Here is a 27,397-nt window from a genome sequence, read left to right as displayed (position 1 = left end):
ATCACTGAAGGGACTTTCCCTGTAGCAGAAGTGAGGATTTTTTTTTCTACCAAGGATCATTTGTATATTTATAACATCAGTCACAACCCATAAAAAATTATCATCTTAAAAATTAGACAGCTATATTTCATCAAATATTTAATTAATTCACCCCTAAAAAGTTCCTAGATTTATTGATTTTGAGTCCTGTCTGTAGACCAATAAGGCCCAGGGTTTAAGCTTCCCCACTCCTGCCCTAGAGTAATACTTGAAACAATCCTTCTTTGCTGTCCTTTGAGTGACCTTATGAAGAAGTCAGGCTAATTGTAATATCATTTTCATACATTAAGTATTAATTTAATAAGTATGCATTCTGGATAAACTCATGAACAGTTCCACAAAACCTACATGACCCCCTCTTTAGAAACAAACCCTTTCCCTCACCCACCCTACTCCTACTAGCTGTTGAAAACTATACCTTTCTTTCCTAAGCTGGCTAACATCTCTTCTGAGGAATCTAACCTGCTTATCATTAATAAATGCCATTGATTGCTTCCAGATAAGATTTGAGTCTTAATTCTTTAGAGTTGTGGACAAACGTTCAAACATCATCACATCTAAGTGGCTAGCAATTTTCTCTATAAGTCTCTTGTGACACCTGCTCTCCTCATCCTCAATGGAATAACTTCCATTTGTAGCATTCAAATTTAATTTTTGAGGGATCTGCATATCTCTTGAGGAGGTTTTGCAATAGATATTTATGCCATAGAACTGTACTTTCCCTGAACTTCTGTTGTGACAACATAAAAGATGTGTGAAGGACTATGTTTCTGTCTTGTCCTCTTTAATGTATTGTAAATTATAGTAGGGGATCACTCTCTACCATGTTTCCCATAACTGCTATATCAGCAGCCAGTTCCCTCCTATGAGAGAGTAAAATCTCCTGGACTAGTAATTGGCAAGGAGGATAGATTTGTTGGAAACATTTTTGCTCCCCTCAATTAGATTTACATTTGGCTTCAGCATTGTATTGGGAAGATCTTTAGGGTTTCTTGCCAAAATAGAAACAAATTCTGGTTACATTCACTTTGAGTCAATCAGGACCCAAAAAATGGAACTTGGCCTGGGCCCTATTGTTTACCAGTAAGGTTAAGGAAACTAAAAGTAAATACACATTAACTCCTCCCTTTAGACAATGTCAGTTGAATGTGTGATTGCTAGTAGGTCTTCAGCTTGGTTCCATAAGCAAGGGGCTTATTGTGCCTGACCACTAGAAAAATCAGCACCAGACTCCATATTATTTATTTGGGTATCACACTGGATGAAGGTTGTTTTATCTGAGTATGTTCTCTCCCTGACTGGAAGTAAGCTCATTACAAATAGAAAATGGAACTCTGTCTCTGGAGTCAAAGAAGCTGAATTCAAGTACTGCTTCTGACTTTGCTGCCCTTATTGATTCAATAAAATCACTTAAGTTCCATGAATTGCTTTGCTTGCCTTCACTTTGGTCAACTTCTTCCTGTGTTAGAGGCTTTTGGGGAGGGATCTCAATTTGACATTCTATGACCTTGTAAATTTTAAAAGATCAGAAGAAGCCAGAGACACAAAATGAGCACATGCCCTTGGAAAAATGGTGTCAATGAACTTCCTCATCACAGGGGGCTTCCATACAACTTCAATTTAATAAAAAAAAAAACTATCTATGAAGTAAAGTCAATCGTAAAAAGTAAAGCATTCTATAATAGAATAGATAGATAGATAGATAGATAGATAGAGATAGATTAAATAGAAAGAAGGAAAGAAAGGAAGAAAGGAAGGAAGGAAGAAGGAAAGAAAGAAAAAGAAAGAAAGCATTTTGAATTTAATGACTTCTGAGCTTTTTTCTGACTCAAAATCTATGATCCTATAGTTTTACCTTTGAGGCCTTGGAGCACGTCACTTAAACTCCCTACGGTCTCAGATTTCTCATCTGTAAAATGAATGGATGACAAAAAGATCACTAAAAAGGAAAAAGGACACACATTTACAAAAATATTTACAGCATCTCTTTTTTGAGGTGGCAAAGAATTAGAAATTGAAGGAATGTCCATCAATTGGAGAATGGCTGACCAAGTTGTGGTACATGAATATAATGGGATACTATTATAATGAAATGGTGAGCAGACAAATTTCAGAAAAGCTAAGTGAACTGATGCTGAGTGAAGTGAGCAGAACCAGGACTTTATACATAGTAACAGCAACATTGTATGATAATCAACTATGATCATAGCCTTAGCTCTTCTCAGTAATGCAACCATACATAACAATTCCAAAAGGTCTATGGCAGAAAATGCTAACCACATCCAGAGAAAGAACTATGGCATCTAAATTCAGATCAAAGCATGCTATTTTCACTTTTTGTCCTTTGTTTATCCTTTGTTGTGGTTTTCCCCTTTTGTTCTGATTCTTCTTTCACAACTTGGCTAATGTGGAAATATATTTAACACAATTGTACATGTAAAACTTATATCAGATTGCTTACCATCTTGGGGAGGGGAAGAGAAAAGAAAGGTAAAAAAATGAAATTCCAATTCTAACAAAAATGAATATTGAAAAACTATCTTTACATGTAATTGGGAAAATATTATTGAGGAAAAAAGTGAAGGGGTAAAACTAGGTGACCTCTAGGGCTCCATCTAAGTCTCTGATCCTATCATTGTAAGGAACAGCAACAAGCACTTTCCTTTGGGGGTTTCTGTACCAAATTTTATTGAGAATGAGTGCTCCAACTTCCCCAAACTTTTTCAAACCTGCTGATTTCAAATGGTATTCTGTTTTAGTCTATGTGTAGCCCTTTCATTAGCAGTTCCTAGGGAATGCCTTGTAACTTAGAGATGAATCTCCCCCTGACTGTAAATACCCCATACTAAAGCTAATCTACCCTCCCTCCTCCCTTCCCCCTCCTCAGTCAATCCCCTTCCCCCTGTTGTAATTTCAGCCCTAACCACAGGACCCTTTGTCTTCTTCCCCCTGCTAGCATGGCTCAGGACCGACATGGATTACTGCTGGCTTGAGCCACATAACTCCCAGTCTGCTGCTTCTTTTTCATCTCAGTTATGATTGGTACCTCATATAAGGGCAGCAACAGAAATATGATCATGACCCAGGGTAGTTTCCCTGCTCCTGGACTTCGTAAGGAGTCAGGGAGGACAATTTGAGCCTGAAGGGAAATTCAAACGTGTTAAGGAGTCCAAAAGTAGACCTGATGCCAGGGGAGATAAATAAGCATGCCAGTGTCTGAGCTGGTGCCAGGTTGAGCAGCTGAGACGAGTCAGACCCCTTGTGGCATTAAAAAAGAGGGACGCTAGCCAACCTGGGAGTGACAGAAGAGAGAGAAGCACTTTTTTTTTCTTTCTTTCTTTCCAGCTGACCAAATGGGACTTGATCAAAGAGCACAGTGGAATGATTAGATTCCAGCTAAAGCACCCTTTAGAACCAGCGCCAAGGCTATGCAGCTTATGCCAAGAACATAGTGATTAGACCTCAGTGAGCTGATCTATAGAGAGACCCAACCCCCAGGACTGAATAAGGGGCAGTTTTATAGACTGCCCTGGAAGCCCTGAGCAAAATCACCACAGAGGAATACTGTACTGCTGTTAGTGCATCTGGTTCTGCTAAAAACAACATTAGGGAGCAAACATTACCAGCACCCAATGAGAGGAGTAGAATTCCCACTTTGAAATTCCATCCCTGGTCCCTTCCTAACAATGCAAGATAGTCAAGGTTTGGCAATGGAAGACACGATGGTTATGGTCTTAACTGCCACATAATTTCAGACAGGACAAAAGTCCCAACATAATTCTCGTCTAATCAGGGAACTTTATTTCTTAACCAAACGTTTGTGTAAAAGAATACCCTTATACATGGCTAACTTTCCATTTTCCGATTCTCTCCTTTTGGGCCAATTCATTTGAGGGGATGTGTTTGGGCCAACTCATCATAAAATGGAGAAAAGACTGAAATTATCAGGCAGGGCAGTGTTCATTTGGGGAAAGAACTCTTACTCTTTCCAAAAGCAATCAACTGGAGTAAATTTATTACATTTAGAGAAGAAAAATACAAAGACTTACTCCAAGAATAAAACCATATAATATCAATTGATCTTTAAACTCACAGATTTCAATACAACCTCTACCCCCTTGTAGCTATGGGAGTGGATTTTGTGAAGAAAGGCATATTTTGTAGAGCTTGCTAGTTTTCCTTATAGGTGAAAATATTATTTAAACTAAAAAACCCTAAAATAAATTCTAGGACATGTATTGTCTCAAACAATTATTTTTATTATATCCTTTATCATGGCAGAATCCCCTTGTTGTCATACCTCAAGTTCGTCTCCTTTTGAGTCACCTTTTCTGACTTGTCCAGGTCATCACACAGTTAGCAAGTGTCTGAGGCGTTATTTGAGTTCAGATTCTCTATCAACCGCACCATGCTACATCAACTACACCACCCAGCTGCTATTTTAAACGTCTACTACTCCCTGTCCCCACAATAATACTACTAATTTTCAGTGAAACCCCATTGCCTCAACGGAAAAATTCACATTCTCATTCCAACTCAACTTTTGTGATTTTTGTTTAATATTACTTCCCTCGAAACCTAGCCAAAGACATCTTCCACTTTCATGCATTTGTGCAAGCTATTCACCACACTAGGAATACACTATTTCCTCAGTTCTACCAATCAAAATATTCTTCCTTCAAACCTCATCTCAAGTACCGCTTCTTTCATCCAGCCTTCCCTATCACCACCCATTCCACCTTACTCTATCCCACCCAACAAAAATATTTTCCTCCTAATTTATCCAACATACTTTATCCAGATTTCACATTTGCCTAACCATATTCCATCTTGTACATAAATGTATAAATGTCATATTTCCCCCAGTAAATTTTTTTTTAGGTTTTTGCAAGGCAGATGGGGTTAAATAGATTGTCCGAGGCCACACAGCTAGGTAATTATTAAGTTTCTGAGAACGGATTTGAACCCAGGTACTCCTGACTCCAGGGCCGGTGCTTTATCCACCTAGCTGCCCTACCCCAGTAAATTTTAACACCTTTGCATTTCAAAGCTTTACATGTAATAATTCCTTAATAAATGTTAAATGGTCAAAATTAGAATATAGAAAAAGCATTGATTTTACCAATGGAATTGAAAGAAAGAAAACCATAACAGCTTCCGAGCAGGTCTGATTCAGGCTGATACTAGTTTTCAAATCAATCCCATCATATTACTGCCATGTTCAAGAATCTATGATGGTTCCATATAATCGTACTATATAAGATTGCTCTACAAATGACATTGGTCTATATTTAGAGTTCCTTAAACTAAAATAATATGAAAGCACAACTGATTATATTATGGTTTCCTAGGTCAAAAGAAAAACAAACATTCATAAGGTAAAATAATTGGGTTTGGGGAAAATGAGAGATAAAGGGAAAAGACAAAGGAAAACACAGGCTACAAGGGGAAGAGATCCTGCAACTTCTTTGTTTAGAGGATATAGAGAGATAGTCAGAACAGGATGTTTTGCCTCTATAGAAAGAAACAAGTAGCCAGTCCATAGTATAGTAGTTGGAGAACTGGCACTGGAAAGATGATCTGAGTTTGAATCCTGTCTCAAATGCTTTATTAGCTAGGTAATCCTAGGTGAGTCCCTTAATGTTTTTTTTATCTCAGTTATCATTGGTGAAGATATTGGATTTAATAACCTTGAAGGCCCTGTCCAGTTCGACATCAGTGATCCCATGAGGGTGATATAGTGGAAAGAAGAATGGTTTTCTTTGTTCTGTGGTTTATGTGTGTCTCTGTCTTTTTCTTTGGCTACCTGACAGAATTTATGTACCCTCACACATCTTAGTTTTTTAGGGGTAAAGTAAGAAGTTTAGTTCAATCACCTTCAAGGTTCCTTCCATCTCTAAATCCATGGTAGCTTTCATTCTAAACTAAGAATTCTTGCTGACTTTTCAATAAGTTTGGTTATTTTTACATATCAAAGAAGAATCAGTGTCAAGTTAAAGGGTGCCCTTTAACTTTTGGCAACATTAGGACTATTTCTACCTTAGTTGCAGCTTTGATAACACTTGGGTATATATGGACAAATTCAAAGCAATATCGAAAATTTCTCCATAAGCATTCCTTCAAGACATGGATAATTGATAGACTCTTGTTATCTAACCCAAACTGCTCTGCTAAGCATCTTTTAAGACTTTCCACTAAATGTCTCTTTCCCTCACCTCCCCCACTTACATTTCTCTAACTCATCTCTCCATATTTGCCTTTATCACTCTCTTCTTCTCTGAATAAATCAGTTCGTTGACTACATGTCAATGGCAAATACCCAATTTTTAGTTGTGCTAATTTCTGCAACAAGAACTCACTTTACCTCACAACCCTCATTATCCTGCTTCTACCACCATTTAACTCCTAACCACAAATATTCATCAACAGCTGTCAAAATGTGGATCAATTCACCTCCATATTGAATTTCTTCAGATGAAATTCTCCCTCTCCCTAATATGATTCTTCCTATATTTATGTCATTAGTCCTTGGCCCAAATTGAATATTTTGCATTACTCTGTTTTATGATTCTTGATAAATTGCTCCATAATAGGACTGGACACAAAATAGACAATAAATGTCTGTTAATGATGATGAGGCCATTTCAAATGTGTGTTTTGTCTCCAAAACCAGAATATAAACAATGTCCTCCAGGAAAGTGGCCTTATCCTCTATACTTTTGTAGCCTTTCCTAGCACCTAACAGATTATTCTGCTTGGAATAAATGCTTGATTATCTTTGCAGACAGGCTCATCTTCCCTTAGCTTCTTTGTTACCTGGATTTTTTTCTCCAGGCACAGTTCTGATATTTATGAAGTAGCTTATCACACCAATCTTTCTCTTCCCCCTAAACTGTAGAATCTCAGGGTTTGAAGGAACCTCTCAGAAGCACTATTTCTAGAGTCAGAAGACTTGAGTTCTTGGTATCTTTGTGATTTTGGACAAGTCATTTAAAGTATTTGAGATTCATTCTTTTTCCATCTCTAAAATGGGGTAGGGAGAGAGGATTAGATAAAATGACTTCTGAGATACATCTCAGGTCTGAATCAGGATTGTAGCAATGTCTTAATTAAGAATCAATCATAATTTCTAGATTAAGAAACATGGGAAATGTTTAAACAAAGAAAGATAAATAAACTTGGCTCCAAAGAAAGGAGTATGGGAGGCTAGAATGAAAATGGAAATGAAGAATGATCAATGCAATAGTTGTCTGCTATGGGGAGGACATTTCAGACATATCCTATTCTGAAGTCCTAATCTCATGACTTTCCTAGGTAGCTTCAACTCTAATTCTCCAACTCTTAATTGACTTCCTAACTTCCCCTCCCAAAATAACCTTTTAGGAGGGGACTGTCTAATTTGTCTATCAAAGTCAGAGCTTACCAGTTATAAGGTCCAGATGTATCACATACTTGCTAATTCCACCATCAGAGATAATTTGATGAGTTAACAAAGTGTTTATAATAATTTAGAGAAGAGAAAATGGCAGTTTCAATAGGATATGAGTTCTCCAGAATATCTATGAGCAAAGAGAATGTGTCATATCACAATGTACAAAGGGTCATCTTTACAGGTCACCTAGTCAATTCACCCAGTTCTCCAACCCTACCCACCACCACCACCACCACTACCTTCAAGAAGATGACTGCCTAAATCACCCATGATTAGATAACACAAACTTATGAATGGGAAGAATAACACCCATGCTAAAGTGAAAGCTGCTCAGGACAGCTCTGTTTCTTTTTTTAATCTCACCATGAAGTATTTTGTGTGGGGGGAATTGCTATCCAAACTCACAACAATTTATTGTTGTTTTTTTTCATAATGAGATAAATATTTATTGTGAAATATGTTCACTTTTTAGCACTTTGGAGATTTTCTGTACTTGGGTGACAATTACTCTCTGGCAGGACACTGAAGGTATCTGGGGAGCAGCTGCTGTCAAGAAAGCACGCAATGTGCTCCTGAAGTAATCATTGAGCTGCCCCATAGAGGCTCAACTACAGCAAAAATAATGAACAAAGATGAGAAAAACCAGAGAAAATCAAAGGGGATCTAGGCAAGATTATTTATACACACTGATACTGAATGGTGTAGCCTAAATACCTCTCTGTTCAATACCTGAGTGGAAAGAGATCAACTAGGGCAGGATTTCCATGCCAGGTGTATCTACCTCCTATCTGCCACTATCTCCTTCATCTTTTTCATCTGTACCTTCCTTCCTTCTGTTCCTTCTATTCCTTCTGTCTTATTCTTCTCCTCTCCTCTCCTCTCCTCTCCTCTCCTCTCCTCTCCTCTCCTCTCTCTCTCTCTCTCTCTCCCCTCCTTCCCTCCTCCCCCCAATCATCTTCCTCTTTTTATCCAATCTATATGGGGCTCCCATTCTCTCTCTCTCTCTCTCTCTCTCTCTCTCTCTCTCCCTCTCTCTCTCTCTCTCTCTCTGTATCTTTTGCTGTCTCCTCCATCTCTATCTTTGTCATTCTCTCTCTCCATTCTTCCCCTTCCTCATGTCTCCCTTCTTTCTATTTCTCCTCCCTATTATTTCCCATAAATCCTCATTAATTTAAAGTCTAGGGATGACAATTTAGACTTGAGAGCTCCATGAATTTGTTTATTCATTAAATACTTATAATGTGCCAAGAGCTATGATATATGCAAAGGATACAATAGCAAAACTGAAAGTAATATGTAAGTATTATGTAACACCTCCAAGTCTACTAGGGTCTGTCTTACATCAAAAGAAAAGTTCCCCTTAATCTCACTTTGCTCTTGTAATATTATTCTAACTCTCCTTTTCTTTCACCAGAAAATTTTAGGGAAAGAGTCACTGATAGACCCCACTAGTTACCCTAACCACCACCTCCAAATTTCTGTAAATATCTTGGAACCAAAAAAAATCCCTGGATCTATATAGTCAAAGGATCTGGTTTCAAATCTTGCCTCTGGAGGCTTTCTAACCATGTAAAGTTGAGCAAGTCATTTAACTCTGAGTCTCAATTTTGTTAACTAGAAAATGGACCCAGGATTCCTTTTGAGCTCTAAATATGTGTTCCAAAATTTTTGCTACTAGAGCCTAAAATGAACTAAGACTTTGGGAGCACTAATCTTTATCACTCAATTGTAGGTGCTTTTATTGAAGTCACAAATAAGTTCCTAATTATGAAATGTAAAGGCCTTTTCTCAGTTCTTAGAAGCAACATGCCAGGATTTTGACATTATTTCACCTTCTGTCAGTCTCCATGCCAGGCTTTTGACATCATTTCACCTTCTGTCAGTCTCCATATATTTAATTCAGACTCCATACATGAAGCTTGCATTCTATTAGACACAGCAAACATGCATGTAAACATATACAAAATTATACAAAATAAATAAAAGGTAATTTCTCAGATGATGTCCTAGCATCTGAGGAGATCAGGAAAGCCTTCACATAGGGGGCATATATAATCCATATTCCATTAAAGAAAATATGATTATAATGAATAATAATATAATGAATAAAGTGAAAAAGTTCATAGTTAAGACTTCTCAAGGCTTCCTACTCCTTATTCTCCAGCACATACTCTTTGATCCAGGCATACTGGCCTCTTGGCTATTCCACAAACAAAGCATTCCATCTCTTGACTTCAGGCATTTTTCCTTAATGTCCCCCATAACTAGAATGTTCCAAAATATTTTCTTCTGGTTTCCTTTGAGTCTCAACTAACTTTTGACCTTCTACAGGAAATCTTCCTGTATCTCTCAAAATGGCATCAACTTCCTTTTGCTAATTATTTCCTGTTTATCCTGTATACAGCTTGTTTTGCATATACTTTTTGTATGTTGTCCCCTCCATGAGATTGTAAGTTTTTAAGGGCAGGAACCATCTTTTGCCTATTTACTTGGTAGATAATAAATCTTTATTGATTGATGATTGATTGAAAGGTCAGGTGCATACTGTTTGGAGGGTGATAATGTATAGGAAGGAAGGAAGGAAGGAAGGAAGGAAGGAAGGAAGGAAGGAAGGAAGGAAGGAAGGAAGGAAGGAAGGAAGGAAGGAAGGAAGGAAGGAAGGAAGGAAGGAAGGAAGGATAGAGAGGGAGAGAAGGAAACAAGTATTTTTAAATGCCTACTTTGCTAAGTATTTTATAAATATCTTCACAACAAACCTGGGTCCTACATTAAAAAGAGATGTCATATTGTGAATGACCTTAAAAATTAGTCTAAACTACTGTAGATTGTAGAAATAGAAAGTCATTGAAGGGAGAGGGAGGGGAGGGGGAAGAGGTAGGATTTATGTCTAAAATAACTCCCCCAAAAAGCTAATTAAGCTTCCTCCCCCTATTTTTTCGTCATAGCCAGACAATCTTAGGTATATTAGTTCCCCTGAATATAATTAATTTGATATGGTATGGTATGGTATGGTATGGTATGGTATGGTATGGTATGGTATGGTATGGTAAGACATGATATGATATGACTTGACATGGTATATAGTATGATATGGCTGATATGACATAGGATGGTATGGTTATAGTAATATATGTTGTGTTATATATGTTATGATATAATGTAATGCAATGTAGTATAATATCTTTGTTTACCTTAGCCACATAGACCAAAAAGCTTCTTCACAGGGTTGACAAAGGAGCAAAACCAAAATAGTTTTGTCTTAAATGACTGAGCCCTGAGGCTCCAGATGAAGCATAAAAACTCACACATGAGGAAGATAAAGGGTGGGGCACCAGACAATTTTAAGGAGGAAACCAGTCAGACATACAAATATTTCAAAAATGTATTCAGTCAAAGTGCAGTTAAAGCTTGGTGTACTAATCCTGGAAATAATAATAAACAACAACAGTAATAATAACTATAATTCACAGAATGCTTTAAAGTTTGCAAAGTGATTTATAATCCTCACAAGGTAGATATTATTATTGGATGCAAATAGGTGCTATTTTTATTCTTATTTTATAGTTGAGGAAACTGAGTATTTGAGAGGCTGTGACTTGCCCTTGTCACAAAGCTAGGAAGTATCAAAAGCCAGATTCAGTCATAGGGTCTATACTCTACCCCTGGATCAACATACTACAACATCTATAACTTTTTAATGCCCTAGTGCTTTTTATTCAATACATCATTTGATCCTCAGAATAATCCTATGTAATATATAGTTTTATACTTTGATCAGTGCCATCCCCACTCTACAGACGAGGGAAAGTGATATTCCATGAGAATAAGTAACTACTTGTCTCAAAGTGACCCAACTCATAACTTAAGAAACTCTGAATCAAAATAGAAATTGTCTAACTCCAAGCAAAACTGCTCTTTCACAATCTATGCTTGAAGTGATGGTAACCTGAATGGAATGAGATTAGTTTCATTCCAACTGATGATTGGAATGGAAAGAAAGCAGGATATTCCAAAGGAAGAATCAACATGAATCATATGTCTTTCATTTTTTACCTGTTCCACTGTAGATAAGTTTTCTGAATCTCTGTTTTCTTTTTTAGAAAATGAGGTGTTTAGAACAAGGATTCTTAAACTTGTGCATGTAGGGTGGTATCTCTTTGGCAGTCTAATGAAGCCCATATTAGAATATTTTTTTAATCTATAAAATACAAATGATTACAAAGCAAATTAATTCTATTAAAATAAAGACATACCACAATTCCTGAACAAATCCATGAATGCTGTGAGATTTAGCCACAGAACTCTCAATCCCAGATTGGACATCCCTAGATTTCTGTTGTTGTCCAGTCATTCAGTCATGTTTGATACTTTGTGACTCTATTGATCATGAGATTTTCTTGACAAAAATACTGAAGTTTTTTTTCAGTATTACTTTTCTGTTTCCTTCTCCAAAAACCTCTAGATTAGATGATCTCAAAAGTGACCATAAATACTTATCTAAGATGTGGGAATGAACTGGAGAAGAAAAAGGATGACTTAAAGGTTCTGAGCATGTACCACAGAAAATACAAAATAATCACTGCAAAGAGTCAGTTGAGATCTAGAGAAGAGATGCCCAATTTAGTTTTAGATGTATGGTGTCTGAGTTAACTATATGGAGACCAACAGATTGTCAGACAGTCCATCCAGAAGGTGAGATCATGTCAAAAGCCTGGCATGTTACTTTTTTAAAGTAGTTCCTACCAATTCTGATTTATTTCTCTTCTAGAAAAGAAGTATGAGAAATAGCATCATTCTTTTAGTTAGGTATCTTTGGGATAAGAAATTGTGAAAATTATGCCAACTAGTTTCCTAAAAACCCACCCAAAAAAGAACATTCAGTCAGCAAATGTAAGACACATCAAGAATACAAGTCACTATTTCATTGTGAATAGAAAGGAAGAACAGAAATTAGTCTAATTACTGTATTCCTTGGTAAGACCACAAAAAATAGACCAGAACAAGAAATTTGTCAACATGGTTTCCTAGATTTCTATAGAAAGAGTGTTTAAGAAATTATATGATGACAAAAAGAATGTCTGGGCTTTCAATTACTTTCCCATGGTAAATAAACTAGGCCACATTAAAATACTTTGTAAGCTATGAAGCAAAAAATAATAATTTAGGAGGATAATACTTAGTTGACAGCAAAAATAATGGTACCTAGCAGATGCCCCACAGCGACTTGAGTTGTGTCTTTGTTTTTTCATAGGCATAGCAGTGTGTGGCTGTTGAGTTCTCTCACTGGCCTGGCTCCCTGGTCATGTCACCAGAAACTAGGCTCCTTGAAGTTACAGCCAATGCCTACATCACTAGGAATTTCCTTACTCTACTGCCAGACATATTCTGACCTTGGATGTTCTCCTTAGCAGAAAAAAATGGAATGACCTGCACATTCCATGCCTACACATTTCACCATAAATCAAAAATACCACATCATCCTGGAAAACCTTTCTTGACTGAATATAGAATGCTCTATCACAGCAATATTCCCATGGATCTGTCATCTCATTGATGCGATACACATTCCAATGATATGGGAAGACATTCAATTGATGTAATTGTGATTCATCTATTTTATCTGACTCTCCTCCTTATTCTCTTATAAACCCCACTAAATGAGGTCCACCAAACTCATTGCATGCCTTCCTTGTATTCTATTAACATTGTGTGGATACCTAAAGATCATTTAACTTATCCAATAGTAATCAATCTTTGATTCTTGCTAACTGATGAATCCATTTTTTCATCACATTTTTCTCTATAGCAATCTTCTATCATTCATTTTTTTCCTAAATCATTCCTCACACAAGAAAAAGACACTCTAAATACCTGATACTATCCCTTCTCAAATAAAATTCATAATAAGAGTGAGAAATAATGCTATCAGAGAAAGAGTCCTTCAACTGGAACCTACAAAAATAAGTCACTGCTCCATATCAGTTTGGGATAGCTTTTGCAATTGTCCAGGGAAGCCAGATGCCCTCTGAATGTAGGCAGTAGAGCCTTTGAGATCCCAGATACGTATTTCTATAAAAGGGAAATCTATTTGAAAAGTGATTGTAGAATCAAAAAGTACAAAAGGCAGCATCAGAGCAGGACTCACAAAGGCATCAGGAAAGCAAAACCAAAGACTCAATAACAACCAGGTACCCTATAATTCACCACTGTCTTAAATCTTGCATACCTTGACTACATTTTGAAACTGAAGTATGTCTGGAAAGAAAGTAGATGCATATCTACTGACAAATATCAAGACAGAGTTGGAGGGGCGGCTAGGTGGCGCAGTAGAGACAGCACTGGCCCTGGAGTCAGGAACATCTGAGTTCAAATCTGACTTCACACTTAATATTACCTAGCTGTGAACAACAATTGAATTAAATTAAAAAGTTTTGCACAAATAAAATCAATACAACCAAGTTTAAAAGGAATATAGTAAGTGGAAAATTTTACACATGTTTCTGATAAAGTATTCATTTCTAAAATATATAGAGAACTAAATAAAATTTATAAGACTACAAGTCATTCATCAATTGATAAATAAATGGTCAAAGGATATGAACAGGCAGTTTTCAGATAAAGAAATTAAAGCTATGTAAAGTCATATTAAAAATGCTCTAAATCATTATTGATTAGAGAAATGCAAATTAAAACAACTCTAAGGTACCACCTCACACCTATCAGATTGTCTAATGTGATTAAAAAGAAAAATGATCAATGTTGAAGGAGACATGGGAAAACTGGAACAATAATGCATTGTTGGTGGAGTTGTGAATTGATCCAACCTTTCTGGAGAACAATTTGGAACTATGCCCAAAGGGCAATAAAACTGTGCATATCCTTTGATCCAGCAATACCTCTACTAGGTCTGTATTCCCAAGATATCACAAGAAAGGGTAAAAAAAAAAACCCACATGTACAAAAAATATTTATAGCAGGTCTTTTCAATTTCTCAAAGATTTGGAAATTAAGAGAATGCCCATCAGTTGAGAAATTGATTAACAAATTGAGTTGTATGAATGTTAAGGAATACTAGAGAAACATGGAAAGACTTGCCTGTTCCAATGTTAAGTGAAATGAGCAAAACCATAAGAATATCGTACACATTAACAGAAATATTGTGTGATAATCAGCAATGATGGACTTGCTCCTCTCAACAGTACAATAATAAAAGACAGTTCTAAAGGACTTGTGAGGGAAATTATCATCCTCATCCAGAAAAGGAAATATAGAATATGAATGCAGACCAAAGTTGACCATTTTCAATTTTTTAAATTTGTTTTATATTTTATAGTTTTTCCCTTTCATTGTCTTTTTTCCCCTTTTTGATCTGACTCATCTTTCACAACATGATTAATATGGAAATTTGTTTAACATAGTTATACATGTATAACTGCTCTGTCAGGGAAAAGGGGAGGGAAGTGAGGGAGGGGAAAAATGTGAAACAAAACATTTTAAAAATGATTGTTGAGGGGTGGCTAGGTGGTGCAGTGGATAGAGTACCAACCCTGGAGTCAGGAGTACCTGAGTTCAAATCCAACCTCAAACACTTAATAATTACTTAGCTATGTGGTCTTGGGCAAGCCACTTAACCCCATTTGTCTTGCAAAATCCTAAAAAAAATGATTGTTGAATATTATCTTATCCTGTAGATGGAAAAACAAACAAGCAAATAAAAAAGAACCACGATAAAAAAAAGAAGAAGAAGAAGAAATCCTGGATAATCTATAACTGTGATGAATAAATTTGACTCTGAAAATCACTTCTCTTCCTTCTCACAAAAATGGAGCCTTACAAAGGTGGAATATTGCAAATAATATCAGACTCAATTGATATGCTGATTAAACTTATTGAACTGATTTTTTTCCCCCTCTCTCCTTATTCTTTGTTACCAGGATGTCTCTCAGGTAGAGGCAAAAAAGATATTGGGAAATGACGGTGAGGAATAGATAATATATATCTTTAACATTTTTAAAAAGAAATAATTGTTGTTAGTCCTTCATTCTTGAAGAGGTCTATGGCATCATCAGACAGGTGAGGCCATGATAAACAAGTGAATGCGTATTGACTAAGTCAAACTGAGACCTGTTAAAGCTTGAAAAGTCAAGGTCTCTCACTGCTTCCAGAGCCATCTCCAGACATCCTGATACATATCTGGTCACTTGACCCAGATGCTTTGGAAGAGAATGGGAGGCTGGTGACTTTACAGAGTCCTTTGCATTCCTCCACTCCCACTTAAATCCAATTCAAAAGAAACTATAATTTTAAAGGAAACAAGCATTTTTAACTGTTAACAATAAATAATGAAACAAAATTTTATGTCCCTTACACCTTTAGAACATTCTGCTGAGACCAATGTGGGCACATGAGGGTAAGGTCAGTAATACAGCAACTTCCTAGCTACTCTTGGCAATACCTCACAACCTTGCCTCTCCAGTGCTCTCTAGGGATGAAGGTGAAGTGTCCAGATATACTCACTTCTTAATCTAACCCTGGAAAGTTGCTATTTTTAAAAATTAAAAAAACAAATCCAGTTCAACTTTCCATTCAGAGATTACCAAGGCTGGATGGATGGAAGGGTGAATTTTGCCCTGGATGCCAGATGGAATCGTGCCCTTGCTGAATTTGAAACACCACACAAAGCTGCATTTTGCCAAACAAACAAATCAATAAATAAATGGAATCCAACAAGCCTAATGATACTAGCTTCATGAAGAAAATTACTTCCAAAATATATATTGGCTTAAACAGGAGTTGGAAGACTGAAAAAGAATCATCAGAGACATTTCATATTAGCTTGACAAAACAAAGAAATATTAGGAAGGGTCACTAGATGTGACAAATGTAGTTATCTTTAAGTTACTATTTAACTACCCTATGGAAAGCAATAAAATCCACTAGATACTGAAAATAGCTGGTATAATGGACTAGATTTGGATTGATATTTTGCTTGTATGTTTGGGTTTTTTAGTCTTTTGGTAGCACTGTAATAGAGATTGATTCTTGATTCAAAAATACTCAAGAGATGTTCAATCATCCAATGGCATTATTATGTTTGGAGGACAGGACATTGGCAATGAGGAATACTGTCAAACAATTGGAAGATTCAAATAATGAATTCAAACAAAGACCAGAAATGGTAGATTCTTTTATGTCCCTTGGCCAAAGTAACTACATAAATGGCAAGGCATTGCCATTACAAATGAAGTTTGGAAAGTCCCTTTTAAAAAATGAATCATGAAACAGGGAGAAAAAAAAAACACATCTTTAAGTGTTCTCAGTATGTCCAGAAAGTAAAGGGGGTAAAAAAGAGTTTTTTCAACAAACTAAGGGTGATTCAGAGGTAGATTAGACTGTTTTCAGTTGTTTTTCAGTCACATCTGACTCTTCATGGCCCTCATTTGGAGATTCCTTGGCAAAGATACTGGATGATCTGCCATTGCCTATTCCATCCTATTCTACAAATGAAGAAACTGAATCAAACAGAGTTAAATGACTTGCTCGGGGTTACACAGCTAGTATCTGTACCTGATTTGAACTCAGGTCTTCTGATTCCAGGTCTGACACTCTCCGTACTATGCTATCCAGCTGATCAAGATTAAACTACATCAGTTTTTAATTCTTCTGAGAAGGGACAAATAAGCCCAAATTAAAAATTTGCTGGATTCCAAATACTCTCCAATCAAACATTTTTTTAAGATCTTATGAAGAATAGGTCTCAGTTTCATCTTTGACTCTTTTGCTTCTTCCTCCTATTTCCCTGCTGCACAAGATTCTGAAGTGAAACTGAATTAGAGGTCATCCTCTTATTTTGTGGATGAGGAAACAGTCCAAGGATGTGAGTAATTGTACTATGGTCACATAGATTTTGAATTAAAATCCAAGTCCCCTGACTTGAAAATCATTTTTTTTAGATTTTTTGCAAGGCAATGGGGTCAAGTGGCTTGCCCAAGGCCACATGGCTAGGTAATTATTAAGTGTCTGAAGCCAGATTTGAACTCGGGTACTCCTCACTCCAGGGCCAATATTCTATCCACTACTGCACCTAGCTGGCTCTGAAAATCATTTTTCAAGGAAGAAACGAAGAAAAGGACAGAGAGGGTCAATAGATAACTCCACACTGAAGAGATTTAAAAAAAAAATAATAAGCATTAATTAAGTGCCTGCTAGATGGCAAGCATTTTTTAGAGATTTGGAATTTTTTTCCTTCTCAACTACCCTGGGAGATAGGTGTTATTATTGACACCAATTTACACAGGATTACATTGAGATTGTGACATGTGCAGAGTGACATAGCTAACAAGTATCTGAGGCCACATTTGAACCCATAAATCTTTTTAGTTGGGTTTGACTCTTTGTGACCTCATTGAGGGATTTCTTGGCAAAGATACTGGAGTAGATTGTCATTCCTTCTTTAGATCATTTTGCAGAAACTGAGGCAAATAGGGTTATGTGATTTTCCTAGGGTCACATAGCTAGTAAGTGACTTGGGGCAGATTTTACCTGGAGAAGATGAGGCTTCCTGACTCCAGGTTGGCGTACTGAGCCAGGCAATTGAATTCAAGTCTTCCTAAAATTCCAAGACCAGAGATTGCTGTCTATGGAAAAGACCATTAAGTGTGCAAACTTTTGGGAAATATTCCCCTCCACTCCCATCTCAAAGAAATGCCATTGGATATTTAAACTGCATTACCATCTTGAATCATTTAGCCTTTTGTTTCAAGAGAAATCTTTTGAAATATGATATCAAAATGTGAATTTCTAAACTCAGAGAACACAGGAGAATATCTATCTCTAAAAGTATCTAGGGATAACACTGACATTCGTTTTGGAAAGTACTAACACTCATTGGAAATTCAGCTTTTGATAGGACATAATTTAGATGTAATATAACTGAATAAAAGAAAAGTCATATTATGGTTTTATTCCAGCATAACTTCTTTGAGTTGGAAATTATCTCAGGAAATCATCCAGTCCAATCCAATACCAATCATGAATCCTTTTGATATTTAGATTTTGACAATGAAACCACCTACATGGTCCTAGATTCTCTTTACAATTCTTTTTATCTTTACAACTCTAGATTCTAGTAGTCAACACTTTCAGGTTCTATGCAGTTGCCAAAAGCCAGCCAGCCTTGACATCTTATTGGATCACTTTTAAGAAGCAAGTTTTTCCTCTTCACAATAAAATCACAGGAGTCAACTGCCAAGAAAATTAGAACTTGAAAATGTGTGAAAATTTATCACAGAAACATAGGAAACTGCAAGCTTTCAGGGCTGGATAGAACCTTAGAGATCATCTAATCTAACCAGTTCATTTTATAAAGGGGAAAACCAAGTCCTCAAAGGAGAAAGAAATTTATCCTGTGCCATCCACTAAGTTAGAGACAAAACCAAGACTGGAAATCTGATCTCTTCCAGGATTTTTTCTACTGTATGACTGAATTACTTGAAATAAGAGTTCCATGAAGGCAAGAAATGTGTCATTTTTGCCTTTTTATCCCCAAACCCTAACAAAGTGCCTAGAGATTCAAAAATGGCTTTTGAATTCAACTAGATTGGACCAGATTGGATAATAAATTGGGATTGGAGTTGAATTACTTAAATTAAATTAATGAATTAATTAAATTAAATAACCCCAAAATATATCTGAAATCTTTTTTTATTCCATGATATTTTCCTAACTATTAAAGTACAAGGCTTTTCCCTAGAAGAATGATAAGGGCCTTGATTATGTTTGACCTAGAGAATAGAAGTTAACTAATACTGGAATTATTTCTTGAAAAAGTATCCTTCCACTTAAGGTAGGCAGTGTAATAAGATGAAAATATGATTTGAGAATGTAGGATTTGGGTTTTGAGCCTTGAATTCAAATTTTTGCTCTACCACAGTAACTTTGATCCAGTCCCTTAACTTGTCTGCTCCTCAGTTTCCTAATCAGTAAAATAAGGATGTTGGACTGAATAACTTCTAATGTTCCTTCTAACTCTAGATCTATGATCACAAAATTCTGTGAATTACTAAATTTGGAATCAACATTTCCTTAGATTCATGAGCTTTGCTTCTTCATCGTTGCCTGAGATGGAAGGGGAGTTGGTAACATATTCTTTCCTTTTTGTTTCAATTTGCAACTGAGAAAGCCCAAAAGGTGCTGCCTTTCATATCTGAAAGAAGACCTCAGTTCCTAGCTAATGGTTTTGCAGAAATGAAGTTGAACAGTGCCAAGTTCTTAGGTTCCCCCCACCATTAGTTTTTAAGTACTTCCAAAACTTCCATTAAATTCACAATGTCCCCAACTGAAAATGGTCAAAGTCCCCAATTGAAAATGGTCAAAGGATATGAACAGAAAGTTTTTCAAATGAAGAAATTAAAGCTATATATAATCATATGAAAAAATCCAAAACATTATTGATTACAGAAATACAAATTAAAATGACAATAAAGTATCACCTCACACTTATTAGATTACCCCAGATGAGAAAAAGAAAAGAGGATTAGAACTTTGATGTGTTATTGGTGGAGTTGTGAACATATCCAACCTTTCTGGAGCACAATAAGGAACTATGCCCAAAGATCAATAAAACTGTTCATACCCTTTGACCCAGCAATTCCAATTCTAGGACTATATCCAGAAGAAATTGCAAAAAATGGGGAAAATCCTACATATTCCAAAATATTCATAGCAGCTCTTTTTGTAGTAGCAAAGAACTGGAAATTGAGGGATGCCCATCAATTGGGAAATGGCTAAACAAGTTATGGTACATGAATACTATGGAACACTATTGTTCTATAAGAAACCATGAATGGTTGGATTTTAGAGAAGCATAGAATGACTTAAAGTATCTGATGCTGAGGGAAGACAGTAGAGCCAAGAGAACAATGTACATATCAACAACATTATGAGATGAACAATCTTGATGGAAACAATCCCTCAAGGCAGTCCAGAGAGCTAAGACAACTGTATTTCACAGATTATGGACTATATTATCCCCAACTAGAGGAAGAAAAACAAAACAAAATAAAACAAAACACAGAAAAAAAAAACACCCCTACCAAATCTGATGAATACTTTATAAATCGTATCTCTTATTACCTCTTTTCCTTAATCCTAAATCCTCATGCTAAAAATTACTAATTTGTAAATATGTTTAACAAAATATGTATGTAAAATGCTAATCTGACTGTTCCCTACTGAGGGGAGGGGGCTGGGAAGGAAAGATGGAGGGAAATTCTGTAACTTGAAAATATGAATGTAAAATTGGATGGAAATTTTAAAAAGTTATTTTTTTAAAGTAAAAAAGTTCACAATGGAACTTATGGGCAAGTACATGAAAACTGTAAATTGACACATTTCATGGATTGTCCTCTCTTTATTGTTTTTCAGTCCATAGAGAATCTGTACATATGAAATAACCTGCTCATTTTTAATTACATTAAATTACATTTAATTACATTCATCCCCCTTTTCCAAAAGAGAGCCATTATTCACTATCAATAATTTTTGATAATTTTCTAATCTTAAAATGAAGCTTAAATAAATCAGGATTTTTCCTCCTAAAAAATCCTCTGCTTGATCAGCATTACTTAAAAAAAAAAAACAATTTTTACCACAACAAGTGTCCAGAATTACCAAGAAGGAAAAACTGATACCATCTTCCTCTAAATTATTGGACCTAGATCTCCTCTTTGGAAAGATACTGAGATGCAAGCTTGTTTCCCTTACCTGATAAAAGTCTAAGAAATAAATAGAACAGTCTTTGCTATCTATATCTTACAGCATCCCAAGTCCTGACTGCACCGGATCTCTGACTCATTCCCAGAGTCCAGGAAGATTTTAGCACAGAGTTCTGGAGAACTCTATTATTCAAAGAATGTTGAAAATGTAAATGAGTTTTAAACAAGGTAATAACAATTTTTTTTTCATTTTCAAAGTGATACTGATTCAATAGAAGGATTTATTCAACCCAAGTTCCTCTGCCTGAATTCAGGTATTCTATGAAAGGTAATTCAGTTGATAGGATTAGTATCTCCTTTGTTTTCATAATTCAGTGTGAGTTGAATAAAGCTTTCTCTCTGGGATCTATTTAGGATTATCCCTGATGGAAAGAGAATTTCAGATAATCCACCTGCTATATCTGGAATAACAGGGGCAGCCTCCACCAGACATTTCTTTACCCTTTTTCAATGAAATTGACAACTAATGGGGAAAATAGCTACCATTATTCCCCCATTACTCTCAGTCACCCACAGTCTCCCATTAAAATTAATAGCCCCCATATACAACAGGCTAGGCAGAATATAAAATCATCCTAATTTCCAATGCATGGAAATATTTATTAGAGAATATCATCAAAAGGGGTTCATTCATAATTTCTTATAGTTGTGTTGAGCTAATGACATGAAAGTCTTAGTCATTAGTCTCTAATGGTGTGAATGAAGCAGTTCCTTCCTTAGAAGTTTTTCCATTATTCTTTGCAGTAGGAAAAAACTTCATTGATTCTGTGCTTCTCTATGAATGAACCATGTGATACATCTATAACAGACCATCCAAAAATAATTTTTGGAGGGAGCATCATCATCTCCAAGAAAAACATGGTAAACCCACAGCTTTGGTTACTATGCTCAAAAAATATTCTGTAAATCATTTCTTATGGTTTCTTGAGATGTTTAGTTTTTCTTTGCTTTATGGGTTGAAGTACTGTAGTGTGGATGAATACATCACCATTAAAGTTATGCTTATCTTTCAACTACAGCCTTCATGAGAACAGTTGTTATCAGGACTATCCTCAGAAGATACCTTCTGAAGAGGATACAGACATTGGGATTTTACTGGCTTGTGAATAACTAGTATCCCCTGAGGTAGCATTATATCAATTAGGATATGTGCCCATTCAAATAGATTTCACAAGCTGACCTGCTTTTAGCAGAATCTGCTCATTATATCCTCAAATTTACAATTAGAATATTCACATATTATTATGCCGTTCATCCTTTAAAGAGGACTATGAAGTAAGGGAGGTCATCAGCCTCAGTCTCTCTTTTGGAGCCATCTGAATCCAGTGGCAAGATATAGATCAGGAAGACTGATGGCAGCTCCGATGTAATGGAAGAGCTTGACGTTTTTAAGTATTGATTGAGGAAGTGTCCCCTCTTTGTTTATTATTTTTGAACCCTAGTCCTTAGCATAGTGCCAGATACATAGAAAGCACCTAATGAACTTACTTCCTATGTGATCTTGGGCAAGTTACTTAACTTATGTGGGCTTAAAGTAAGTGGAAGTAGAATTATAACAGATAAAGACATTAGAGGGAGAGAGGGAGGTATCATGTACCACAACTTGAGAAGTAAATCCATTGACATTTGTTGTTCAGTCATTTTTCAATCATGTCCCACTCTGTGATCCCATTTGGAGTTTTCTTGTTGCCATTTCCATCTTTAGCTCATTTTCCAGAAAAGGAAACTGAGGCAAAAAGGTTAGGTGATTTGTCCACACAGGTAGTAAGTTTCTGAGGCCAATGGAAAGAAGAAAATAAAAAATAAGGAATGATCCCATCTTCAACATGGTCATCCTTTATTTATCAAAACTACCGTAGGCTAACTTGACTTAAAATGATCACAGCACACAACAAAAAGAATATAAAAAAATTAAAAGCATGAGCATTGTGCTCCAGTAATCTCTATCATATACATCACAGCATTTCATTATGCAGGCAAATTAAATGTTATCTAGGTAAATGAAAATGTTTCTGTTTTTAAACATCAAAGCCTAGCTATTTATTGACCTATACCTTCCTTTACAATAATAGAAACCCAAGACTTTGAAGTTAATATAGGAAAAGCAGAAAATATAACTGTTCAAGGTATTAACCCAATTCCATCATTTAGTATGTTGTCACTCTGAGCAAAATTCATAAGCAAATATGAACTCTACTCAACAAAATCTATGTTATCCATAAAAGAGAATACAGGAGGATATGTTCATCCTTTTTGGATTGATTGTGGAATTTTAATTCCCTTCATAAAAATCTGTTCCAGGAACAGAGCATGCAACTAACACTGCTTAGAAGGTTCAACATTATTACATGTCAGTTAATTTCATAGAAGCCTTATAATAAGTGAATAATAAGGCAAATAATATCAAAACAGCTTTCTGGTGTTTTAATGGGATTTGATCTTAATGTGTTCATGAAATAAACTTGAAGGGATCTTGGAGAGAGTTATATGTGGGCCTTTCATATAACCTCAACTATTTATCATCATCATCATCATCACCTCTCAATAATTTGAGAAGTAAGTGCTATTATCATGCCTATTTTACAAATGGGGAAATCGAAGCAAATAGAGTATAAGTGATTTGAACATGGATTTGAACTCAGGTCTTTGTGATTCCAGATCCAAGTCTAACATGTTTTCTGTGCCACCCACATACTTACAAAATTCTTCAAATTTCAAATGCCTATTCATCTTCAGAAGCAAGTGTTTCCTCCTATGTAATCATTAAACCTTATGTTTATTTTTAGAAAAAAAATCTGAGTTCAAATCCTGATTCACTTGCTAAGTGTTCCTGGACTGATCAGTTTATTTTTCCATTAAAATGGAAATAATAATAGCACCTACCTAAAAGGATTATAAGGAACAAACTGGAAAATGTATAAAGTATTTTGCAAGCTTTAAAACCTATATATAAATATAAATATATACATATATAAATTTAGCCTATATATCTATCTCTCTCTCTCTCTCTCTCTCTCTCTCTATATATATATATATATATATATATATATATATATATATATATATGTTACCTGTTATTACTGTTGTTTTAGTTATATTGTTATATTATTAACAGAATGATTTTCCCCTTAGAAATAATCATTTAAAATTTTAAAATCAATAATTTCTTTGAACAAGGTTAAGCCCTAAAAGTTAATCCAAATAATTTTCCTTTTAAATAATGCTCCAAGTAGAAAACATATAATTAAATTTCTCCATGTGGCTAGTATAAACTTCTTTGTATGGTTGTATTGCATAGGTATATATGTGCAGAGTGTCACCAAAGTCTTAGCGAATTTTTAAACTTTAATAATTTCAGAAGTATAAATACTACAAACTTACAAAGAATATAACTTGAAATTTTAATTATTTATATTAATGGCAATCTTATTGGGTTTTATGAATATTGAATAACCAATTTTAATATGAATATTGAATAACAAATTTTAATTTTAACAAGACATCCTGATCTCTGTGTTGGACTTTTTCTTATGAGCTGTCAACTACATCAAAAACTTGTTCTTTTAATATTCTGAAGACAAGGATTACTATTACAAATCCCTGAAATGAAACTTTTACAAGGTTCTAAAATCAACTAGAATTCTATATAGGATTAGTTGTTTCTCAGTTTTTTTAGTCATATCTGATTTTTCATTGACCCATTTGGAGCTTTCTTGGAAAAGATACTAAAGTAGTTTGCTATTTCCTTCTCCAGATTATTTTACAGATTACAAAATTGGGGCAACCATGCTTAGGTGACTCGCCTAGGATCATACAACTAGTAAGGGTGAGACCAGATTCAAATTCACAAAAATGAGCCTTCTTGACTGCAAACCCAGCACTCTATCCACTGTGTTAACTGATGCTAGCATAGGATTGTTATGCTGACTTTTAATAAGAAACATATTAATGTTTTAAATAGTTAAATGGTGTTTTATAAGTTTGTAATCTTTATATTTCAGACATTATTAAATGTCTAAGACTTTGGGGACAATCTGTATATGTGTGTGTTTACATATGTGTGTGTGTGTGTATGTATGTGATTTTTTCAAAATGAACTGGGCTTTTTTTTTCACTCATAAGTACAAATAGCTGATCTATGTTTAATTTTACTATGAATACCCAAACTCACCCCCCATTCTTTGTCTCCTTTTGGAGAATCAAATTCCCCCATGTTTTTCTTCAGAATGATTAACTTCTAAACTACTTATAAGCTGATGGTAATGATAACCAATGTCTCAGGAACTAATGGTGAAATGAAATATGCCTGCAATTTCCTATTTGGGGGGGTTCTGTTTTTTTCTTCTTTCCAGCTGGGTTCTTTTTTTCCAGTCTTTCCAGAGCATCCACATCAGCATCAGCTTTCCTCGGCTTTGTTTCATTGTTGGGTTCCAGCCAGAATTCATCATTTCCTGCTTCTACAGCCATCCATACCAGACCTTCTAATCAGTTGCTCTGCTTGTGAAGTCTCTTCTCTATTCTTTTACCTAAGACTCAAGAAATTCTTATTTGGAAAACCAATGGTTTATTTCCATTTGATTTTCTTTCTTCCCTCTTGCCTTTCACAAAGTCATATACGAATATTAATAATAACCTTCACTCACACTTAGATCTACAGATAAGAAGAAAATTGCTTGTTTTGGTTTCAATCATAAAAAAGGGAACAAAGAGACATTTTTCTAAGGGGTTGTCACTTCCAAAACAAATCTAACAATAGCAGCTTTTAAATAGCTCTCTTTTCATCATAGTGTTTTTATGCTCATGAAGCATTTATTTGATCTTCAGAACAATCATGTATGGTATAGGTACTTTGATTAAGTAAAGCTAATAAATGGTTTCTTTTTTTGTTTCTTTTTCCGAGGAAATGGGGTTAAGTGACTTGCCCAAGGTCACACAGCTAGGCAATTCTTAAGTGACTGAGGTGGGATTTTAACTCAGATCCTCCTGATTCCAGGGCCTCTGCTCTATCCACTGCGTCCACTAGCTGCCCAGTAAATAGTGTCTAAGGAAAGATTCAAACTCGGGTCTTCCTGACTCCACAGCCCAGCAGTTTATATTCATTGTATAAACATTAGGAAGTCTATAGTCAGATTTGTATTCTAAGTATGGTTTGTGACTAGCTCTGCTAAAGTCATGGTAATAAGACCAGGGTCACATGTTTTCCAAGAGCCTTCAACTAGATTCCTTTCAAATATAATCCAATAGTGAGAGAGAGAGACTGAGACTTAGATGAGAGGGTATAGCTTCATGTTCAAGAATGCTACCACTTCTGGAGGGGAAAAAAACAAACTAAGCTCAAAATGTATCCTTTGTAGCCCAGGAACATATTGGTAGTTAAGAAGAAAAGTACACAAATAAAGTCAAATATATTATTGATAATATAGTGTAATCATTAAAAATAATATTGTGGGGGCAGCTAGGTGGCACAGTGGATAGAGCACCGGTCCTGAAGTCAGGAGTACTTGAGTTCAAACATGTTCTCAGACACTTAATAATTGCCTAGCTGTGTGACTTTGGGCAAGTCACTTAACCCCATTTCCTTGTAAAAACAAAAAACAAAGAAAAAATAATAATATTGTGCCAGTACTGAGTTGATCTATTTCCCAAAATTCTCCTTGTGTGTTTTGTTTTTGTTTTGTTTTGTTTTTTTAAGATGTGAAAAGTAATCTCTGAGTATTTCAAGGAAGAAACTAAAATGTTGCATTATAACCTGAGTTTAACGTTGTTATCCAGAATTTGATTTTGGATTCACTAAAAAAGTCCACTGAGGTGGAATACATACACTCCATTGCAGGTATTTACTGCATTAAAGAAAGCTACATTTCTGAGAAATTTCAAGATCATGAAACCCAACACTAACATTTCTAGCTGCTGTTATCAACAATTTATAAGAAAAATGAAATCAGGATCTTCCTGTTCTGGCTAGTCAAATAAGTATTTGCTAATTTGAAGATACTCTATTTCAAATGAAAGATTACTTTTATCACAATTGGCACATTTGTTGAACATGTTAGGTGCTATTTAAGTTAAATTCAAAGTTATTCATGGTTTTCATAGAATTACTAGCTACTGTAACTTGAAAGCAAGCTAATGCAAAGTAGTACAGGGCATC

The sequence above is a fragment of the Macrotis lagotis genome, chromosome 3 (genome assembly GCF_037893015.1).
Source record: "Macrotis lagotis isolate mMagLag1 chromosome 3, bilby.v1.9.chrom.fasta, whole genome shotgun sequence".
Taxonomy (NCBI): domain Eukaryota; kingdom Metazoa; phylum Chordata; class Mammalia; order Peramelemorphia; family Peramelidae; genus Macrotis; species Macrotis lagotis.
This window is presented reverse-complemented; position numbering follows the sequence as displayed.